We start from the raw sequence: 23,392 nt of genomic DNA on the forward strand, positions 1-23,392 counted from the left end.
TGTCGAATAGATTTTAAGCAGTGAGTGAATAGTGCAGGATAGTGAAAACAGCCCAATGTGGGAAGACATGAATATTACAGTGGAAGGAAAAGATTCCTCTGATTGGCCATGTGCATCAAAGGTCAGTCTTGGGGTTAAAGCAACATAGTGAGAAATGACAGAATGAGGGAATTGAAATCCAGGGAGATGATTAAAAATAGCAAGTATTCGAGCACCTGGGAGGCTTAGTCAGTTAAGCGTATGGCTTAGGCTCAGGACATGATCCCCAGGGTCCTTGGATTGAACCCCATGTCGAGCTCCCTTGCTCAGTGGGGAGTCTGCTTCTCCCTCTCCCTCTGCCCCTCCCCCCGCTTGTACTCTCTCTCTCAAATAAATGAATAATATCTTAAAATAGCAAGTATTTGTTCTTGACTTACATGAATTATATCATTAGATTGTAAGAATTTGAAAATTGTCTCTTACTTAATGTTTTCAGGTCTTGTGGAGTTAGGGAGAAAAGTGCATATAGACTAGAGACAAAGGTTACTCCATTTTTCACTAAGGGGAAGATGGAAAATTATAGAGCTTGATGTGACTTTCAAGTGAGATTCTTGAATAAATTATTTAAAGAGTTACTTGTTTTCAAGAGAGGTGAAGCACTAATCATCAAAAAAATTAGCCTCAATGTAGCCTAACTCTTTTTGTGTGTGAAGCCTGCTATCTTAAATGGATTACAAGAGATTTAAGGCATACTCATCAAATTTGCTGATAGCACGGTTATGGAAGGGATAGTGCATTTGCAGGGTTGGGCTAGATTTTGCTGTAGTAATAATGCCCAAATCTTAGTAGCTTAAACATAAGAAATTTATTTATTGCTTATAGTACATGTCCATTCTCAGTTCAGTAGGGTACTCTGCTTTGTGTTGTCCTCATTCGGGAACCCAGGCTGGAGTTTTTAACTTCTGGAACATTGCTTGTATTTGTGGTAGAAAAGGAACTTGATGAATTACTTACCAGCCCTCAAAGCCTTCTGTCACATCACTTCAACTCACATTTAATTGATCAAAACAAGTTATATGACTACATCCAGTTTGGGTGTTGGGTCATAGGGAAGTGTAATTCTACCACAACTTGGAAGGAGACCCAGAAATATTGCTGAACATCAGTATTGACTGAATGAAGGTTTTTGATGACAGATTAAGGAACTAAGAGGATTGATCTTGATAGGCTGATGTGATCAGCTGAATCAAAAGGATTTCAATTGAATAGGGAGAAATGTAAGATCATGTCTTTCCATCCAAAAACTAATTCCAATAACATATTTTTGATGGAGGGTGGGATGTGGTGGGCATATGTTGGCTTATCAACACATGTGACAAAAAGAAGTGTAGTGGTTGGTGCAAGGAAAATGACAAGGAGGCCTCAATTCTGACTATTCTGCACCTGAATTACCACATTTCTGGCTATAGGTGCATGTTCAGAGGGGAAATACATTTAAAATTGAATATATGAAATGAATAAGGCAAATAGGAATGTATAGCTGGGAAAATTATCCTAGGCAGAGGAATAGGGGGCATCATGGCTGCCTCAAATATTTGGAGGTCTGCCATGCAGAAGTAGGAATGAACTTTTATCATATGTCAGACTAAGAACTAGTGTGTGAAAACTACAGGAAGAGATTTCAGCTCAATGTAAAGAAGAATTTTCCTAGTTTAAAAATGGCACAGAATACTTCTTCCTGGAGATAATCAAGTGTCAGATTGATTCCCCTGAATTTCTGTGATGCTTAATGACAGAATACCTGTTATATGCCAAGAACTTTCATAAACACTTTAATACAGTGAGTGTGTAAACATTTAGGTAATTATTTGTAACTTTACTGGTGAAAAAAGTCAGATTTAATGAATTAGTGAGCTAATAAAACACTTCTGTCTTTATGCCTTATTATATACTGGAACTATACTAGGAATTTTGTGAATTTTTTTCTAAATTTTACTTTAGTCTCATTTATAGATGAGGAAACTAATTCAGAGACTATAACTTGCCCAGGTTTACTGCTGGCTAGTTGATCAAATAAGAATTTTAACGAAGATCTCTTTAATTCCCAAAATTGCTTTTTCTACTGTTCCACTGCAGTAGTTACATTGTTTTGCATTATCTACCATGTTTGTGTCTTGGGGAACAATGCCCCCTTACTTTTGGATTCTATCTCTCCATCATTCTGTATCTCGCCTAATGGGACTTCCCAGAGTTCTCCACTACTTGATCACCCCCTACCTTCCTTCACATAGGCCAATCAGAATTCCCTGGGAGTTTTTAACTGAAATGAGGAAAGAGAATCATCCTTCTGTGGTGATAGATGTAGAAAGATGGAGTATTTGAGAGCTGCCCATGTCAGTGTTCTTTGAAGGAAGCTGGACTGCCCTGAAAGAGTGATGCCTGCTGACAAGCTAGTGTCTTGGCTGTGTGAGTGTGTGGTTCCGGTTGTTCCTGATGCCCATCTGCATTCATTTCCTTGCCATGGCTTAGTTATTCCATCCTTCTCCTATGTGAGATATCCCTAGTAGCTTTAAAAAATTCCTCTTTTCGCAGGAGCAGAAAGGATTGAGCAGGGCCTTGAGCAGTACTGGTTGCTTTTGACAGATGAGAAGTGGCTATGGGGGCTATGCTGGGGAAACCCTCTGACAGGGAAGAAATTAACCATAGAAGAAGAGAGCCACATCAGTGTTGGGGAAAGGTGGGATTGTCAACAATGGTGATTTTTCAGAATTAATTTGTTAAAAGCCACTGGATCCATTTAACCAAATGCAGCCTGTGGTATACTGAAATCTTATGACAAAGGCAGAGCTCTCCTAGTTGAATAGTGTTTGGAGCCCTGGCCTCCTCCTCTTACCCCTTTTCTGTCCCCTTTTTGTCTACTACGTGAGACACCTTAATATGATCTAGAAAGATTTTTTTTTTACCTCCTAAAGTCTACTTTTTTTTTTTTTTGAAATATTTATTTATTTGAGAGGGAGAGAGAGAGAGAGTACATTAGCAGGGGGAGGAGAAGGGGTAGAGGGAGAAGCAGAAGCAGACTCCCCCGCTGGGCAGGAAGCCCAATGTGAGGCTCCATCCCAGGACCCTGAAATCATGACCTGAGCCTAAGGCAGACGCTTAACTGACTGAGCCACCCAGGCGCCCCCAGAGTCTACTTTTCTGTATTAGTTCTTAAAGACAAGAGATACAGCAGCTACTCTGGGGATTGGTGGAGGAAGGAGAAAGGAAGATGGGGAAGGGATTTATGTTTATTAAGTACTTAAAGTATAGTGAGTACTATATATGAATTTGAGGTAAATGATATTATTCCTATTACAATTAAGGGGATTCCTATTACAATTAAATTAAAAATTAAATGACTTTACCAAAGTCACAGGGCTAATCCTAGATCTGGTCTAACTTCAAAACTTGACCATTTCATGTAACTGCTAGAGAGTGAGTAGCTGTGCAGTCGTTCACGTATGTCAGTCAAAGATCAGAGTTAGTTGCATCTGACTTCATCTAATAAAAGACAAATTCAGGGCAAAGGTTAGGAACAGGAACAAAAGAGGAAAAAAGGTTCTATAAAGGACTAAAAAGAGAAGAAACACAAAAATGATGATAGACAATATGAAGTACTAACTGGATTATGCTTAGTGATACCCAGAAAGATATATCTCCATCTCACCACTGAACAAAATGCTGTATCAGCCAAACAGCCGAAGTTGTAATACCTACATCTTTGCCTCTAAAAAATGAATGATTCTCAAAAGATGAGAATTTTTCTGTACTTCAGAGTTAACAGGAACAAACTATTTTTCCTTTTCCAAGTGGAATTAAAAGACGTGTGTGCAGTTTCTGAAGGGCAATGGCCTTGGCATTACAAACTGAAAAGCAGCTCTGTATAAGCATTAAGTAGAGCTGAGAGTAAAGAAAGTACGTTGTTTTCTTCCTTTCTAACCTTCCTTTTTTTTTGTTTTTTGGTTTTTTTTTTGAGTTAAAGTCTGTCTTAGGCAGTTTACGCTGGTAAGTAGACAACCTTGAAAGAAACTAGTGTTTAGTTCTAAAACTTGCATTACCTTACTATTTAAACAACTATTTTATACACACACGCACACAGATAAATGGATGCTGGGGCTTAGCGTATTTTTGTTATATGAGAGTGCAGTACATTTCATATGGTGTTTTCAGGGTCCTAGGGTCTTGCCGCAGTGCTTTGTGACTGGAATTGGAGTGGTGACCTGGTGGACCTCTGGGCTGCATTCTCTTTCTTAATCAGAGTTGGGTCTGTTTGGGTTGTCTTCTGTTTATACATTCTCATGAATGTGTGTGAAAGCATAGGCATACACACATATATTAGGTGAAATCATCTGAAGTCTTAGTTTTGATGAAAGGATACTCTCAGATTCAAATTATATGTATCAGGACATTGCTGTTCAGTGATATTAACTCATAATCTTAAGTGTTCTTACATGTCTTTTTGGAATTTGCAATGTTTTTGCCTATAATTCTGTTTGGATCCAATGTTAATGGCTATTGAAGCCTGTGTCTGGAATTATTTTCAGGTGATGATTAGAGATGATGAACTTTATTTTTTTTAATTTTTTAAAAAATATTTATTTGAGAGTGAGCAAGCGAGTGAGAGAGAGAGCACGAGTGGGAGGGAGGAACAGAGGGAGAGGGAGAAGCAGACTCCCCGCCGAGCAGGGACCCCAATGTGGGGCTTGATCCTGGGACTCCAGGACCATGACCTGAGCCACCCAGGCGCGCCCCAAGATGATGAATTTTTATTTATAAGCTGTCAGCTTTTGTGTGATACACAAATAGTGAAAGTGACAAGTTTGGTGTAGGTTGACAAGGATGTGTCTTTGGTACATTGTGTTAGTAATACAGACATGATAATAATGTGAATCCGATATAATAATAGAATTGTAGAGCTTCTGGATGAAGGCTCCTCAGGCTTTGATATTTACTAAATAATTTTATAGAAAGGCAGCCTAAGTTCCTTCCAGGTTCCTAACCTAGAAGGTGGTATAATTGAACTTAAATTTGTAAGACAGTCTAAAAATCAAGCTCACATCAAGGGACTTTTTTTTTTTTAAACTTTGGTTTAGTGTATATGCACAAACAATGCAACAATATAGGAGATCCAAGAAAATGACTCATAGGCATATACCAGTGTTTCATAACTGTGTGAAGAACTCTCTGGTCCTAATTCATATGTATATGTAATACAGATTTTTCTCCTTCCACATTCTGGTCTTAGTTCATGCTGCTGTCATATCTTATTTGGATTGATGTGGTAGTTCTCTGACCAGTATACCCTTTTCCAGTCTTGCCCCCATTTCAATTCAGTTTTTTCTTTGTTCATTTGTTCTGTTTCTTAAATTCCACATGAATGAAATCATACGGTATTTGTCTTTCTCTGACTAATGTATTTCACTTAGCATTATACTCTCTCATCCATCCATGTTGTTGCAAATGACAACATTTCATTCTTTTTTATGGCTGAATATTATTCCATTATGTATATGTACCACATCTTCTTTGTTCATTCATCTATTAGTGGACACTTAGGCTGCTTCCATAGTTTGGCTATTGTAAATAATACTGCAATAAACATAGGGGTGCATGTGTATCCCTTTGAATTAGTGTTTTTATATGTTTGGGTTAAATACCCAGTAGTTCAGTCTCTAGATCATAGGGTAGTTCTATTTTTAATTTTTTGAGGAACCTTCATACTGTTTTCCACAGTGGCTGCACCAGTTTGCATTCCCATCAACAATGCATGAGGGTTCCTTTTTCTCTACATCCTCACCAGCACTTGTTGTTTCTTGTGTTTTTGATTTTATCCTTCTGAGAGGTGTGAGGTGATAGTTCATTGTGGTTTTGGTTTCCATTTCCCCTATGATGAGTGATGTTGAGCATCTTTTCATGTGTCTGTTGGCCATCTGTATGTTTTCTTTCCTGTCTTCTGCTCATGTTTTAATTGGATTATTTGGGGTTTTCTGGCATAGGGTTACATAAGGTCTTTATATATTTTGGACACTAACCCTTTATTGGATATGTCATTTGAAAATATCTTCTCCCATTCAGTAGGTTACTTTTTAGTTTTGATTATTTCCTTTGCTGTGCAGAAGCTTTTTATTTTAATGTAGTCCCAGTATATTTTTGCTTTTGTTTCCCTTGCCTCAGGAGACATACCTAAAAAAATGTTTTCTGTGGCCAGTGTCAGAGAGATTACTGCCTGTGCTCTCTTCTGGGATTTTTATGGTTTCAGGTCTCACATTTAGGTCCTTAATCCATTTTGAGTTTATTTTTATGTATAGGGTAAGAAAGTGGTCCAATTTCATTCTTTTACATGTAGCTGTCCAGTTTTCTCAACACCATTTGTTGAAGAGACTTTTTCCCATTGCATATTCTTGTCTCCTTTGTTGAAGATGAATTGACCATTATAATCATGGGTTTATTTTTGGGCTTTCTGTTTTTATTCCATTGATCTGTGTCTATTTTTGTGCCAGTACCATACCTACTGTTTTGATTACTACAGGTTTGTAGTATGTCTTGAGGTCTGGGATTGTGACACCTCTAGCTTTGTTCTTCTTTTTCCAGATTTCTTTGGCTATTTGGGGTCTTTTGTGGTTCCATACAAATTTTAGGATTATTTGTTCTGGTTCTGTGAAAAATGCTGTTGGTATTTTTACCAATATTGCATTAAATCTGTAAATTGCTTTGGGTCGTGTGGACATTTTAGCAGTATTTGTTCTTCCAATCCATGAGCATGAAATATCTTTCCATTTGTTTGTGTTTCCTTAATTTTCTTTCATCATTGTTTTATAGTTTTCAGAGTATAAGTCTTTCACCTCCCTGGATAAGTATATTCCTAGTTATTTTATTATTTTTGGTGCAAATGTAAATGGGTTTATTTTCTTAATTTCTCTTTCTGCTACTTCATTGTTAGTGTATAGAATGCAATGGATTTCTGTATATTGATTTTGTATCCTGCAACTTTACTGAATTCATTGATCAGTTATAGTAGTTTTTTTGGTGGAATTTAGGGTTTCTACATATAGTATCCTGTCATCTGCAAATAGTGAAAGTTTTACTTCTTCCTTACCAATTTGGATGTCTTTCATTTCTTTCTGTTGTCTGATTGCTGTGGTTAGAACTTCCAGTACCATGTTGAATAAAAGTGGTGAGAGTGGCCATCCTTGTCTTATTACTGATCTTAGGGGAAAAACTCTTCAGTTTTTCACCATTGAGGATGATGTTAGCTGTGGGGTTTTCCATATATGACCTTTATTATGTTGAAGTATGTTTCCTCTAAACCTACTTTGTTGAGAGTTTCTGTCATGAATGGTTGTTGTACTTTGTCAAATGCTTTCTCTGCCTCTGTTGAAAGGATCATATGGTTTTTATCCTTTCTCTTGTTGATGTGATGTATCACATTGATTTGCTAATATTGAGCCTCCCTTGCATTCCAGGAATAAATCCTACTTAATTGTGGTGAATGATTTTTTTAATGTATTGTGGGGTTCAGGTTGCTAATATTTTATTGAGGATTTTCGCATCTGTGTTCATCAGAGATAAAGGCCTGCAGTGCTCTTTTTTTTTGTAGTGTCTATCTGGTTTTGGTGTCTGAGTAATGCTGCCCTCACAGAATGAGTTTGGAAGCTTTTCTTCCTCTTCTATTTTTGGAAAAGTTTAAGAAGAGAAAGTATTGAGTCTTCTTTAAATGTTTGGTAGAATTCACCTGTGCAGCCATGTGGTCCTAGACTTTTGTTTGTTGCAAGTTTTTTGATTAGTGATTCAATTTCATTGCTGATGATTTTCAAATTTTCTCTTCTATTTTTGGAAAAGTTTAAGAAGAGAAAGTATTGAGTCTTCTTTAAATGTTTGGTAGAATTCACCTGTGAAGCCATGTGGTCCTAGACTTTTGTTTGTTGCAAGTTTTTTGATTAATGATTCAATTTCATTGCTGATGATTTTCAAATTTTCTATTTCTGATTCAGTTTTGGAAAGTTATATGTTTCTAGGAATTTATCCATTTCTTATAGGTTGTGCAGTTTGTTGGCATATAATTTTTCATAATATTCTCTTATAATCCTTTATGTTTCTGTGATGTCAGTTGTTTCATTTCTGGTTTTGTTTATTTGAGTCCCTACCCCCCGCCTTCTTTTTGATGTGTCTAGCTAATGGTTTATCCATTTTGTTGGTCTTTTCAACGAACCAGCTCCTGGTTTCATTGATCTGTAAGAATGATCTTTCTTGATAGTTTTTTTTAAATTAATTTTTTTATTAACATATAATGTATTGTTTGTTTCAGAGGTACAGGTCTGTGATTCATCAGTCCTACACAATACACAGCGCTCACTACCACACATACCTTCCCCAATGTCCATCACCCAGGCCCCCCATCCCTCCCACCCCCCTCCCCTCCAGCAACCCTCAGTTTGTTTCCCAAGATCAAGAGTCTCCCATGGTTTGTCTCCCCCTCTGGCCTCGTCCCGTCCCATCCTTTCCCCTCTTTCCCTCCCATCCTTTCCCCTCTTCCCCTCCCATCCTTTCCCCTCTTTCCCCATGATCCTCCGCCCTGCCTCTCAAATTCCACACATCAGTGAGATCAAATGACAGTTGTCTTTCTCTAATTGACTTATTTCGCTTAGCATAATACCCTCTAGTCCCATCCACATTGCTGCAAATGGCAAGACCTCATTCTCCTTGATGGCTGCACAGTATTCCATTTCATATATATACCACATCTTCTTTATCCATTCAATCCATTCATCTATCGATGGACATCTGGGCTCCCCCACAGCTTGGCCATTGTGGACATTGCTGCCACAAACATGGGGTGCAGGTGCCCCCTTGGACCATCACACCTTGATAGTTTTGTTTTTTTTTTTTAAGATTTTTTATTTATTTGTCAGAGAGAGAGAGAGAACGCCCAAGCTCAGGGAGTGGCAGACAGAGGGAGAAGCAGGCTCCCCACTGAGCAAGGAGCCCAATGCAGTGCTCAATCCCAGGACCCTGGGATCATGACCTGAGCCGAAGGCAGACGGTTAACGGACTGAGCCACCCAGTCATCCCATATCTTGATAGTTTTTAAATTAGATTTAAAAATTAGACAGTATTTTTAAAATTTGAATGTAATTTTCAGACACACAGGATAAAATAAAATTCAATAGGAATCTAAATACCTACCACCAAGAATAAACAGATGTTAATACTTTACCATATTTCCTTTGTGTCTCTTTAAAAACTGTTTTATATATGTATAGTTATATATACAGCTGGAGCCCCATTCCCATTTTTCCCTAGGTAATTGCCTTGAAAGTTTTTTTTTAGCATTTATACTGTGTTTACATATACATAAACAATATATGATATCATTTTTATGTTTTTTAAACTTTTAAATAGTATGTGTCTTTTGCAACAGTTTTAAAAATTTTTCTGTGTTGATATATTTGTTATAATCACTATATTCCTCATACAAACAGTTTATTTTCTTAATACTGCAGTTGGGTAGTTTCCAGTTTTGAGCTATTACAAATAGTGCTGCAGTAGATGTTCTGGTATGTCTCCTTGTGCATGTATCTAAGTTTCTCTGAGGTTGATGTGGGGAAGTAGACTTACATATAGCATATATACATGTTTACCTTTACTGTGTGATTTTTATTTTTTCCCAAGTGGTTATACCAGTTACATTGTGTCTTTACTCTCAAACTTTTTTTTTTTTAAGATTTTATTTATTTATTTGAGAGAGAGTGAGCATGAGTGGGGTGGGGGGGGTGGGGGAGTAGAGAGAAGCAGGCTCTGGGATCATGACCTGAGCCGAAGGCAGACACTTAATCGACTGAGCCATCTAAGTGCCCCTCAAACTCGTTAATAGTTGTTTCAGTTTGACTTTGGTTTTTACAGCTTGATGTGTGTCAAGTAATATCTTGTTTTTATTTGTATTTCCCAGGTTCCTAGTGAGATTGAATACATTTTCACATGTTTTGACCAATTGAATTTTTTTGTATGAATTGCCCATTTTGTTTTTTTCTTATAATACAGTTATGTATGTGTGTGTTCACTATGAATTTTACTGGTTTTGCTGTATAAAACATCTGGGTATATAGCTAGTCTTTTCACTTTGTTTATGGGATCTTGTTCGGGACTTTTAAATTGAGGCGTAATCCGACTTATCAGTGTTTTATGTTCTTTCGTGTAAGAAACCCATCAAGGTTCTAAAAGTATTCCGTTTCTTCTTAAAATTTGCAGTTTCTTTACCCACTTAGTTTTCTGACCCACCTGGGAATTTTATTTTTGTATATGGTGTGAGAATAAATTTTTTTTCAAAATTGACCTTTCTTTACCCTTTGATTTCCTATATATATTTTTAAAAATTTCACATCCCCATGAAAATTATTGAGCTTAACCAGTATTCCATTGAAATTACGGATTTAATTTGGAAAATTGACATTGTACAATACTGAGTCTGGAAAAAAGTAGATGATTCTCATGCAGCAGCTACTCACACCTATCCCTGTTGTCTGCCCATGCATTTTCCCATAGTTGCCATCAAACAATCATAGCTCTTCCTTCTCTTCCTTAAATCTTGCATGAGTGTTCCTCATTGGCAGATGCTATCCTTGAATCATTTGGGGGAAAGGGATTCTGGGAAATGTAGTTCCAGACTTCTGCCCAGTGATGCAGAGTAGACTACAGAAGGGTGTATTGATGATGCAGATTTTATAATACACATCCAAGCAAACATAAACAAATATGTTCTTATTTCCCTCCCTCTTTTACATACAAAGGGGCTTGATTGTTGTGTACTTTACCCCCCAACTGATTTGTTTTGGAGATCTTTTTCAGTGGGATGTGCATTTATAATTTTGCTAGCTATTGTCAACTGCCCTCTGCTGAGGTTATATCAATTTATATTTCCACCCATAGTGTGTCACTTTCTATTGTTTTGCATCCTGGCTAACTGCATCCTGCTCTCCTATTAAAAATATTGTTTTACCTTCATTTGGTAAACTCCTTTTTGTTTAAAAACTGTGAAGTCTTCCTGGCAGAAGTGATAATCTGACAGTATGCATGCACATGCACCTACTCAGTTCATCTTACTCTAATATATTAGAATAGTTGTGCTTTCTCTGTGGTTATATGACATATTTCATAAATTATTTATAAACATTTTCTCTGTGCCCCTTTGTAGGTGTGGGCTTTTTTTTACTTGTGATTGTATATCCCTCTATCATAAATACATTGGGTATGTGTTTGTCTCCTTTACTAAACTATAATCCTTTAGAACAGTGCTGTGCTATTTCTTTGTGGGCAGCACCTAGCACATAGTAACAACTCAGTAACTGTTGGAATGAATAATACACAATTCTAAATAGAGGGTATATGCAGCTTTATGACCTTTTTTAATTTAGCAGTGTATTATGCTGGATGCTTCACATATATGAACATAACTCATTAAAACCATTGAGTCTTTTTGCTGTTGAGTTGTATGAATACTTTATATATTCTGGATACTAGACTCTTATCAGATACATAATTTGCAAATAGTTTTTCATTCTTCAGGGGCATTTTCCTACTTTCTAAGATAGTGTCCTTTGATGCACAAAAATTTTTATTTGGTAAAGTCCAATTTGTCAAATTTTGGTTGTTGCCTGTGCTTTTCGTGTCATATCTGAGAAACCTTGCCAAATCCAATGTGATGAAATTTACTCTAAAATTTTAAGTGCACATGGAACATTCTCCAGAATAGATCACATACTGGGTCACAGATCAGCCCTCAGCAAGTACAAAAAGATTGAAATTATACCATGCATATTTTCATACCACAATGCTATGAAACATGAAGTCAACCACAAGAAAAATTTTGGAAAGACTACAAATACATGGAGGTTACAGAACATTCTAGAAAATAATGAATGGGTTTACCGGGAAATTAAAGAAGAAATTTAAAAAGTACATGGAAGCAATGAAAATGAAAACACGACAGTCCAAAACCTTTGGGATGCAGCAAAGGCAGTCCTAGGAAGGAAGTATATTGCAATACAGGCCTACCTCAAGAAGCAAGAAAAGTCTCAAATACACAACCTAACCTTACACCTAAAGGAACTAGAAAAGGAACAGCAAATAAAGCCTAAAGCCAGCAGAAGAAGGGAGGTAATAAAGATTAAAGCAGAAATAAATGATACAGAAACAAAACAGTAGAACAGATCAAGGAGGCTAGGAGCTGGTTCTTCGAAATAATTAATACAATTGATAAACCCCTAGCCAGACTTAACAAAAAGAAAAAAAAGAAAGGACCCAAAAAGATAAAATCATGAATGAAAGAGGAGAGATCACAACCAACATCACAGAAATACAAACAACTATAAGAGAATATTATAAAAAATTATATGCTAACAACTGGGCAATCTGGAGGAAATGGACAAGTTCCTAGAAACATACAAACTACCAAAACTGAAACAGAGGAAGAAATAGAAAATTTGAACAGACCCATAACCAGCAAAGAAAATGAATAAAAAATCTCCCAACAAACCAAAGTCCAGGGCCAGATGGCTTTCCAGGGGAATTTTACCAGACATTTAAAGAAGAGTTAATCCCTATTCTTCTCAAACTGTTGATTCCAAAACCAGACAGACCAGAAACAGTCATTTCTATACACCAGACACCACTAAAAATGATGAACATGGATGTAAAAAATTCTCGACAAGATAGTAGCAAATCGAATCCAACAGTACATTAAAAGAACTAATTACTACGATCAAATGGGATTTATTTCTGGGCTGCAGGGCTGGTTCAGCATTCGCAAATCAATCAACATGATACACCACGTTAACAAAAGAAAGGCTAAGAAGCATATGATCCTCTCAATAGATGCAGAAAAAGCATTTGACAAAATACAGCATCCATTCTTGATAAAAACCCTCAACAAAGTAGAGATAGATGGAACATACCTCAACATCATAAAGGCTGTATATGAAAGACCCACAGCTAATATCCTCAGTGGGGAAAAACTGAGAGCCTTTCCCCTATGGTCAGGAACAAGACCGTGATGTCCACTCTCACCATTAGTATTTAATATAGTATTGGAAGTCTTAGCCTCAGCAGTCAGACTACAAAAAGAAATAAATGGCATCAAAATCCAGGAGGCACAGAGAACCCCCCCAAAATAAAAAATAAAATAGGTCAACACCCCAACATATAATAGTGAAACTGCAAGTCTTAGAGACAAAGAGAAAATCCTGAAAGCAGCTCAGGACAAGAGGTCTGTAACCTACAAGCGCAGAAACATTAGATTGGCAGGAGACCTATCCACAAAGACCTGGCAGGCCAGAAAGGACTGGCATGATATATTTAGGGTGCTAAATGAGAAAAATACGCAGTCAAGAATACTTTATCCAGCTAGGATATCATTCAAAATAGGAGTGATAAAAAGCTTCCAGGACAAACAGGAACTAAAAGAATTTGTGATCACCAAACCAGCACTACAAGAAATACTGAAAGCAGTCCTCTAAGCAAAGAGAGAGCCCAAAAGTAACATAGACCAGAAAGGAACAGAGACAATATACAGTAAAAGTCACTTTACAGGCAATACAATGGCACTAAATTCATATCTTTCAATAGTTACCCTGAATGTGAATGGGCTAAATGCCCCCCAACCAAAAGACACAGGGTGTCAGATTGGATTAAAAAAACAAGACCCATCGATATGATGTCTGCAAGAGACTCATTTTAGACCCAAAGACACCTCCAGACTTAAAGTGAGGGGGTGGAAAACCATTTATCATGCTAATGGACATCAAAAGAAAGCTGGAGTGGCAGTCCATATCTCAGACAAATTAGATTTTAAACCAAAGACTGTAATAAGAGATGAGGAAGGACACTGTATCCTACTTAAAGGGTCTATCCAACAAGAATATCTAACAGTTGTAAATATTAATGCCCCAACATGGGAGTAGCCAATTATATAAGCCAATTATATAAGCCAATTAATAACAAAATTAAACAAACACATCAATAATAATACAATAATAGTAAGGGGCTTTAACACCCCCCTCACTGCAATGGATGGATCATCTAAGCAGAAGATCAACAAGGAAACAAGGGCTTTGAATGACATACATGGAACATTCTCCAGAATAGATCACATCTTGGGTCACAAATCAGGTCTCAAATGGTACCAAAAGATTGGGATCATTCCCTTCATATTTTTAGACCACAGTGCTTTGAAACTGGAACCCAATCACAAGAGGAAAGTTGGGAAGAACTCAAATACATAGAGGCCAAGGAGCATCCTACTAACGAATGAATGGGTCAACCAGGAAATTAAAGAAGAATTTTAAAAAATTTATGGAAACAAATGAAAATGAAAACACAACTCTTCAAAGTCTTTGGGAAGCAGCAAAAGCAGTCCTGAGAGGGAAGTATATAGCATCAAGCCTTTCTCAAGAAACAAGAAAGGTCTCAAATACACAGACTAACACTACACCTAAAGGAGCTGGAGAAAGAACAGCAGATAAAGCCTAAACCCAGCAGGAGAAGAGAACTAGTAAAGATTAGAGCAGAAATCAATGAAGTAGAAACCAAAAGAACAGTAGAACAGATCAACGAAACTAGGAGCTGGTTCTTTGAAAGAATTAATAAGATCGATAAACCCCTGGCCAGACTTATCAAAAAGAAAAGAGAACGGACCCAAACACATAAAATCATGAATGAAAGAGGGGAGATCAGTACAAAGAATTATAAGAACATATTATGAGCAACTATATGCCAGCAAATTAGGCAATCTGGAAGAAACGGATGCATTCCTAGAGACGTATAAACTACCAAAACTGAACCAGGAAGAAATAGAAAACCTGAACAGACCCCATAACCAGCAAGGAAATTGAAGCAGTAATCAAAAATCTCCCGACAAACAAGAGCCCAGGGCTGGGTAGCTTCCCAGGGGAATTCTACCAAACATTTAAAGAAGAAATAATACCTATTCTTCTGAAGCTGTTTCAAAAAATAGAAATGGAAGGAAAACTTCCAAACTCTTTGTATGACACCAGCATTACCTTGATCCCAAAACCAGACGAAGACCCCACCAAAAAGGAGAATTATAGACCAATATCCCTGATGAACATGGATGTAAAAATTCTCACCAAAATACTAGCCAGTAGGATCCAACAGTGCATTAAAAGGATTATTCACCACAACCAAGTGGGATTTATTCCTGGGCTGCAAGGTTGTTGGTTCAACATCCGCAAATCAGCCAGTGTAATACACTACATAAATAAAAGACAAGACAAGAACCATATGATCTAGAACTCAGGAAAGTGCTGTACTTACTTTACAGTTTTCTTCTAGAGATCTGAACCTGTAAAAGGGAGAGACCCATAAGATGAGGTCTGAGAGGGTCCCATACCGTTTCTATCTCCTCAGGACATGTCACCCTCTTAGCATGTTGATGCTCAACCGAGCTTCAGTGTCAAGACTTTTTATCAAGGATTCAATTTATAGGTATGTAGGTTGAATCGTTGGTAATATAATTAAATTCAATCTTTAGCCCTGTTCCTCTCCTTAGAGGTCAGGTGGTCAGGTTAATAGGACATGGCTCACAGCCTCAACTCTCTTATCACATGATTGTTCTTTCCGGCATGGCCAGCCTCAATCTGGGACAATCTAGGGGCCTACCATGAGTTACCTCATTAGCATTAACTCAGATATGGTCCTAGGGGCTCACCATGAATAACAAAGACACTTTTATCACTCAGGAAATTGGTAGGTTTTAGAAGCTCTCAGGTATCCAGGACAAAGATAAGACAAATTTTTTTTATTATTTAACACTACATATATTGCTTTGTTCATGTGCAAATATATCAACTAAAAGGTAAATTTCTCTGCCTCCTCCCCCTTTCTTTTCCCACCTTCCCATGATTTAATAATCAAAACCAAATAGAGCTATACTTGAGAAATCTTTCTCCCACTTTGAGTCCGATGAATAAAAACTTGTGCAGCCCACTTGAAATGAATCACCATGTTTTCTTCCGTACCCTTCATGCTTCTATGTACAAATAAAAGCAGATATGTATGTCTTATTCTCTCTATACAGTCTACACTGTGTAGACTCCAGTGTAACCTGCTTTTTTTCACTTAAAAATATGGAAATACATATCTGGGATATATCAGTAGAATACACATTCACGGTTTGGTTAGATATTGACAAATTGCTCTCCCACAGAGATTATATTAATATGTTATTTCAGTATAGAACCCAAATAGTTTCAGACTTCTTGATCTTTGTCAGTTTGAGTGATGAACAGTGGTTTATACATGTAGTTTTAATATGAATTTCTCTTGAGTATCTGTGTATGTTTTCACATTTGTCCTTCCTTTTCTATGAATTGTTTGTATTCCTTGCCTATTTCTTAGGCAAATGTTTGTCATTTGTTGTACTTTGTGGTTACATCTTTTTCAGTGTAGAAATTTAATGTTCTTAAATAGTTAGATTTATGAATTTTTTATGGCTTTCTAAATTATTGTGTCTTCCCTATTTGATTATTTTAATAAAACTATTGTGTGGCTTTTTCTAGTACTTTTATACTTTTTCTCTATGTTTATGAAGGTGTAATTTAGCAGGGCTCCTGGGTGGCTCAGTCCGTTAAGCATCTGCCTTCAGCTTAGGTCATGATCCCAGGTTCTGGGATAAAGCTCCCTGCTCAGCAAGGAGTCTGCTTGTCCCTCGCCTTCTGCCCCTCCCCCTTGCTTATGCCCTCGCGTGCACGCACACTCTCTTCTCTCAAATAAATTAAAATCTTAAAGCTCGCGTGCACTCTCTCTCAAATAAATAAAATCTTTTTAAAAAGGGTGTAATTTAGCTGTAGTAAAATTTACCCTTTTTGATGTACAGTTTTGTGATATCTTACAAATGCATTTAATGACTACCACTTCCATTATCCCTAAAAATTCATTTGTGTCCTTTTGTATTCATCCCCTCCTGAGGTCCCCAGGTCCTGGCAGCTACTTATCTCTTCTCTGTCCTTAAGGTTTTGCCTTTTGCAGAATGTTGTAAGAAATTGAATCATTCAGTGGGGCACCTGGGTGGCTCAGTCGTTAAGTGTCTGCCTTCAGCTCAGGTCATGGTCCCAGGGTCCTGGGATCGAGCCCCACATTGGGCTCCCTGCTCAGCGGGAGGCCTGCTTCTCCCTCTCCCACTCCCCCCACTTGTGTTCCCTTTCTCGCTGTGTCTCTCTCTGTCAAATAAATAAATAAAATCTTAAAAAAAAAAAAATTGAATCATTCACTATGCAGCCTTTCACTTAGCCTAATGCATTTAAGATTTACCCATGTTGTTGGTGTGTTCAAGTCATTGATTGGTTCCTTTTCTATTACTGAATCATTTTCTAGTATATGAATTTACCACAGCTTATTTATCCATTCTCTAGTTGAGGTATTTCCAAATTTTGGAGGTTATGAATAAAGCCAATATAAATGTTCATGTACAAGATTTTTTCTGAGCATAAATTTTTATTTTATTAGATTCATATCTAGGAATAGAATTGTTGAATTATATGTATGACTATATGCAACTGCCAGATCATTTTCCAAAGTGGCTATATCATTTTGCATTCCCACCAGTAATGTATGAGAGTTGTAATTGTTCTGCATCCTCTCCAGCATTCAATATTGTCAGTTTTTTTTTTTAAAGTCATTCTACTAGGTGTGTAATAGTATCTCATTGTGCTTTAATTTGCATTTTCTTAGTGATTAATGTCTGTGTATTGTCTTTTGTGAAGTGTCAAACTGTACATTTTTTGCCCATTTTAAAAATTGGGCTTTTCTGTTACTATGTTATATGAGTTCTTTATTTTGGATATAAATCCTTTGTTATATATCTGATTTGTAAGGTTTTTCTCATTCTTTTTTTTTTTTTTTATTTGCCAGAGAGAGAGAGGGCACGAGAGTGTGAGAGTACAAGCAGGAGGAGTGGCAGGCAGAGGGAGAAGCAGGCTCCCCGCCCAGCAAGGAGCCAGATGTGGGACTCGATCCCAGGACCCCAGGATCATGACCTGAGCCGAAGGCAGACTCTTAACCAACTGAGCCACCCAGACGCCCCAGGATTTTCTCATTCTGTGGCTTGTGTTTTCATTCTTTTAATTATCCTTTTCAAAGAGCAGAAATTCTTTACTTTGATTAATTTTAATAAATCAATATTTTTATCTCTGGATTGTCTCTAAGACATCTTTGCCTATTCCAGGCCACAGATATTTCATCCTGTGTTTTTTTCTAGAAATTTTATAATTTCAGATTGTATGTTTAGATCTGTGATCCATTTTCAGTCATTTATTGTGTTAGATATTAGCTGGAGGTGTTAAGTTTGTTGGTTTTTTTTTTCCCTTGCCCATGGATTCTCCAGTTGTGCCAGACCATTTTTGGGGAAGATTATTTTTTCTCCATTGACTTGCTTTTGTGCCTTTGTCAAAAATCACTTTACCATGTATGTGTGCATCTATTTCTGGACTCTTCTGTTCCATTTCATCAGATCTGTATGTCTCTCTTGCAGTATCACACTGTCTTGATTACTGTAGCTTTCTAGGAGTGTGAATCCTCCAACTTCATTCTTCTTTTTAAGTATTGCTTTGGTCTTCTATATAAATTTTGCCTTTCCATGTAAATTTTTATATCAGTTTATTCATTTCTACAAATACCAAAGGTACTTTGGGATTGCATTGAAATGTGTAGATTAAATGTGGAAAAATTGACCTCTTAACAATATTGAGTCTTGAATCCATGAATGTGGTATCTCTCTTCATTTATTTAGGTCTTTGATTTCCTTCAGCAGTATTTTAGTTTCTAAAAGCATACAGATTCTGCATATATTTTGTTAAATTTACACCTTAGTATGTCAGTTTTTGGGGTGCTGCTACAAATGCTATGCTTTTAAATTCTTTATTTCCAGTTCTTTGGTAGTATGTGCAAATATAATTGTATTCCACGACTTTGCTAAACTTTCTAGATATGAAAACGTTTTCAGAGATTCTGTGGCGTTTTCCACATAGATAATCATGTTGTGTGCTAATATAGGCAGTTCTCTTTCTAAATTGTATGCCTTTTATTCTTGTAGCCCTATTGCAGTGGCTAGGACTTCCAATATTATATTGAATAGAATTGGTGAGAGCAGACATCCCTGCCTTGTTTCCCCTTAGGGAGAAATCAGTTAGTAGTTTCCTAGTACTTTTATAGTTCTTTTAACACAAACACTTCAGTATAGTGATCACTTAGCAAAGGAATCATATGAATTTTTTTTTCCAGATGGCTTCCAGTTTTCCTGATATCATTCCTTGACTAGTGCACCATATGTATGCATATCTGTGCCCCCCACACATGAACTTCAATCAAAGCACCTACTGCATTGCTTTGCTGTTTACTTTTTACTTATCTTTCTCTTAATAGAAGATGAGCATTTTGGGGAGAATAAGAAATGGTGCCTACCCTCAATGAACTAATGTTGTGAATAATTGGTATTAGATTGGACCATACGAAATTGCCAGTATTAATTTTTTCTGCTTACAAGGTCTAATTATCCGTGTGAGAAATGTTCCTGCATGAGAAATTGTTCATCACTGTTATGTGCTTATAAGCAAAGCCATGGAGCCTAGAAATACTGATGTAAATGGGATACAACTACTACCCTTCAAGGAGATACTTTCTCTGTGGAAGACAGGGTCTTTACAACATTCAGATGTGTTTAATTCTGTGGTGAGTCTGTCAATATGTGCACAAATTTAATCTCAGTTGGAATCTACTTGTGATCTTAGCTTTGTACTTCTCGTATCTTGGACTATAAGACATTTTGGCAGTGATTTCTGTAACTTACTGAGAAGCTTGACATACTTTTATGTGATAATTTTATGTGGAAAATATACTCTACATTGTTCGGTTTGATATGACATTTTTTCAGTCACTTGGTATCTTATAGATTTCCTTTTGAAATCTATAACTTGATATTTTAAAAGAAGAAAGACATTAAGCAAATCATAACACAAAAAATAAAACTGTTGCATTTCCCTACTCCAGTTTTTTGTGTAATTTTTTTTATTGTTAATTATATGTGGAGGGAAACTATAATATTTTTGTATTATATATATTTTTGTAATACTTAGGCTGGTCTTTCACTACTCTATATTGCAAGTCTGGAAAAAATATATGAGAGACTTTGTGTAAGCTTCATGAAGTCTAAGTAGTTATTAACATGATTATTGAATAAGTATTTGTGGTGGGGGGAGGCTAAACTAGCTGGATTTGATTACAGTAAGAAAATGTAATTTTTACATGAAAATATGTTGATTTTAGTTAGAGATCAAAGTTACGGTAGTCACATATTTGATAGCATCAAGAGAGTTGCACAGTTTTTGAGGCAATTAAATTATATTGGTAAATATATAGTAATAAGACTTTTTAATCAGTTATTCAGGAATTTGCTTATGGTACTGTTTTGGGCTTGACTATTAACGAGATTAAAATATAACATTAAAACCTTTAAAGCACCATTTTTTTCATTTGAACTCTTGTTTAAAATACATGACTCAGAGAAGACCACCTTTGTGTTAGTAATAATCAATAGAAGTACCCAGGAAATTTACTTTCTTTTGTATTTACTGCCACCAAATGGCAAATTAATAATATTACTATGTCTGTTATATTAATACTGTAGAAGACATTCTAAACGTAATGCCCTGTTAGTATTGTTCTGACAGGGACGCCTGGGTGGCTCAGTCTGTTAAGCGGCTGCCTTCGGCTCAAGTCATGATCTCAGGGTCCTGGGATTGAGTCCCGCATCGGGCTCCCTGCTCAGTGGGGAGCCTGCTTCTCCCTCTCCCTCTGCTTGTGCTCTCTCTGTCAAATAAATAAAATCTTTAAAAAAAAAAATTATTGTTCTGACAAGGTTAATTTGTTCATAAAGAGTTTTGGCAAGAGAAGAAAAAACAAATTTTAATCCGTTTAGAACTGTAGCGGACCTTCTACCAGAGCATATAGTCTGGTTTCTATCTTCTTTAACATACAGAAAGGCATATTAGAACATAGTGGAAATCACTATGACAAAGATGATAAAAACTTGATAACTCAGACCTAATAAGAATGTATTTGACAACATACTTTTATATAGGGAATTTAATTCTGACATTTATTCTGTCTAGGTTATTTTACTTGAGAATGATGACTCCAGAATATTTTAGGCCTAATTTTATTTATTTGAATATAAGCCATTTTACTAAAATTATTGGGATATTATCCTTATTATATGAGAGTGTAAAAAAAAAAATAGCAACCCAAATTTTCAGTCTTAGGAAAATTGGTTAAATACAATAAGATGTTACTTTTTAATTTAATGTTACATAGTTACTGAAAGTGTAGTAGAGGAATATTTGAGATGGATAAAGATCCACATTAGTAAATGAGGGAGATGGGGAGAAGAAGTAAGTTACTAAACAGTATGTTATCACAGTTTTTTCAAAAGTACATTTATAGAAAATAATTATCAGTGTTTATCTTGGGGAGATATTGTGATTTCTTAAATTTATGCATATCTAAAATGAACATGTTTTAAATATTCAGAAATTCTGTGGATTGAATATTTTATGCTTTATAGACAGATCCCCATGGACGCATTTGATTATATTATAGTGAATATATTCGAACAGTTTTTTGGTTTTGTTTTATGGGTTTTTTTTTTTTTTTGAATAATGAAAATGTCTTATTGCAGGCAGTTCTGACTCAGACTTCACTTTTTGAGTCACTTCTGATTGGTTCATATTTAAAGAAAAGCTTTACAAAAACTCTGCCTTGTTACACAGATTAATAATTTTCTTTCTTAACAGAAGGATAAGACTTCTGAATTAGTAAGATTTTGAATATTACCTAATAATTCAGTGCTTTGTTAAAGTGCTAGTTGTGTTTATAACCTAGCCCTTCATTTCTAGGGTCAGCATATTCTTGCTTTTGATATCTGTTTTCTGCTATAGGCCTGAGATACAACTACTGCTTCTACCAGAGGAAAATAGTATGGGAATTCCTATTATTAGGTTATTTTCCAGTAGTCTCTCTGAAGTAATATAGGCAGCTCTTGTAATTCGTTAGTTTGTTGGTATTTATGCCTCCTCATAAATTAAGCATAGCTTTTCTACATTCTACATAACTATATGCGAATCCTTCGTGTCAGACAAAATCTTTTGTTGTAGACATTTTGTTTATGTGTGGTGGTCCCTGTATTCCTGGAAAACTTAATTATAACAATTTAATGTAAATAGATTTTTAGTGGAGGGGCTGAAAAATCTAAGATCTCTGTGATCTCTATGTTGTAGTTTGGAGAAGAGAATATGAAACAGTTGAATAGTATGGTACTATAATTAGTTTTTTCTGTTTTTTTTTTTTAACTAGTAAATTACTAGATGTTTTCATTCTTCTCTTGTCAAGTTGTATGCATCACCTTGCTCATAGCTCATTCTCTTACATGGAATATGTTTGTAGTGCACTCTGTAAACATTATCAGCCATTCAGTATCACTGGGGAACCTCAATTACATGGTGATTCCTATGTTTTTAGTGAAAGTAGTTTTAAAAAATCTCATAAAATCCAGGGGTGTTAGACTGGAGGCACTTGTGAAGACAGTATAAGCTAGTTCGATACCATTGGCATTGTTTGCTAGGCTTCTTACTTGAAATTCAAATATATTGAAAGATTGTGTAGAAAGGAAAAACGTATGGCTTAGTAATTGGCTTCTTTACCATTATCAGGTTTCAACTTGCTGTACTTTCTGTTTAATATTTTTAATCCTAAATGGTAATACCATTTGTTATTAAGTAGACCTGATGCAAAGTTGTTTTACAACAACAAAAAATCACCCTTAGTGAGTTTTGTTATAATTTGTTGAACTTTTTTTGTTATTTTAAAGAAAAGAAGATGATTAGAACTCTGTTCTGAAAGCTGCAAGATTTTGTCCATCTTATTCTGGTAGAAGGGGAACAGATTATTGGGAAAACATTTATTAGGTTGTGTTGTTCCAATTGGAATAATTTTGATTGACATTAAAGATTCATACTCTCGAGAAATTTTGAATTCTGTGTGAATTAACCAATTGTGACTCTACCTTACCTTTCAGAATTGTCTACTAAATTACCATTTAAAAAACAACAACCCACATAGGATGCCTCTCCTTTTTTGTTATCCAGATGGCTTTTGCTGACTAGAATCCCACTGGAAACTCATCCCCTCATACAACCTTGTTTCTGTTCTTTATAAATCACTTTCTAGGGGCATCTGGGTGGTGCAGTCAGTTAAGCGTCTGACTTCGGCTCAGGTCATGATCTCAAGGTCCTGGGAGTCTCTTTTTCCCTCGCCT

At 36.2% G+C, this 23,392-nt stretch overlaps 1 protein-coding gene and 1 long non-coding RNA gene across 4 annotated transcripts in view; both read left to right on the forward strand.

The window, feature by feature from the left end:
- The window catches only part of LOC145716854 (uncharacterized), a 54,351-nt gene extending 32,040 nt beyond the window's left edge, over window positions 1–22,311 (forward strand). The window contains exon 2 of the long non-coding RNA XR_014139803.1: window positions 17,940–22,311. This is a non-coding gene — a long non-coding RNA (uncharacterized LOC145716854). The remainder of the gene's footprint in view (window positions 1–17,939) is intronic.
- Window positions 1–23,392, forward strand: part of ANKRD28 (ankyrin repeat domain 28) — a 201,873-nt gene that overhangs the window by 32,552 nt on the left and 145,929 nt on the right. The window lies entirely within an intron of this gene.

The sequence above is a fragment of the Leptonychotes weddellii genome, chromosome 1 (genome assembly GCF_054177405.1).
Source record: "Leptonychotes weddellii isolate Sample4059 chromosome 1, ASM5417740v2, whole genome shotgun sequence".
Taxonomy (NCBI): Eukaryota; Metazoa; Chordata; class Mammalia; order Carnivora; family Phocidae; genus Leptonychotes; species Leptonychotes weddellii.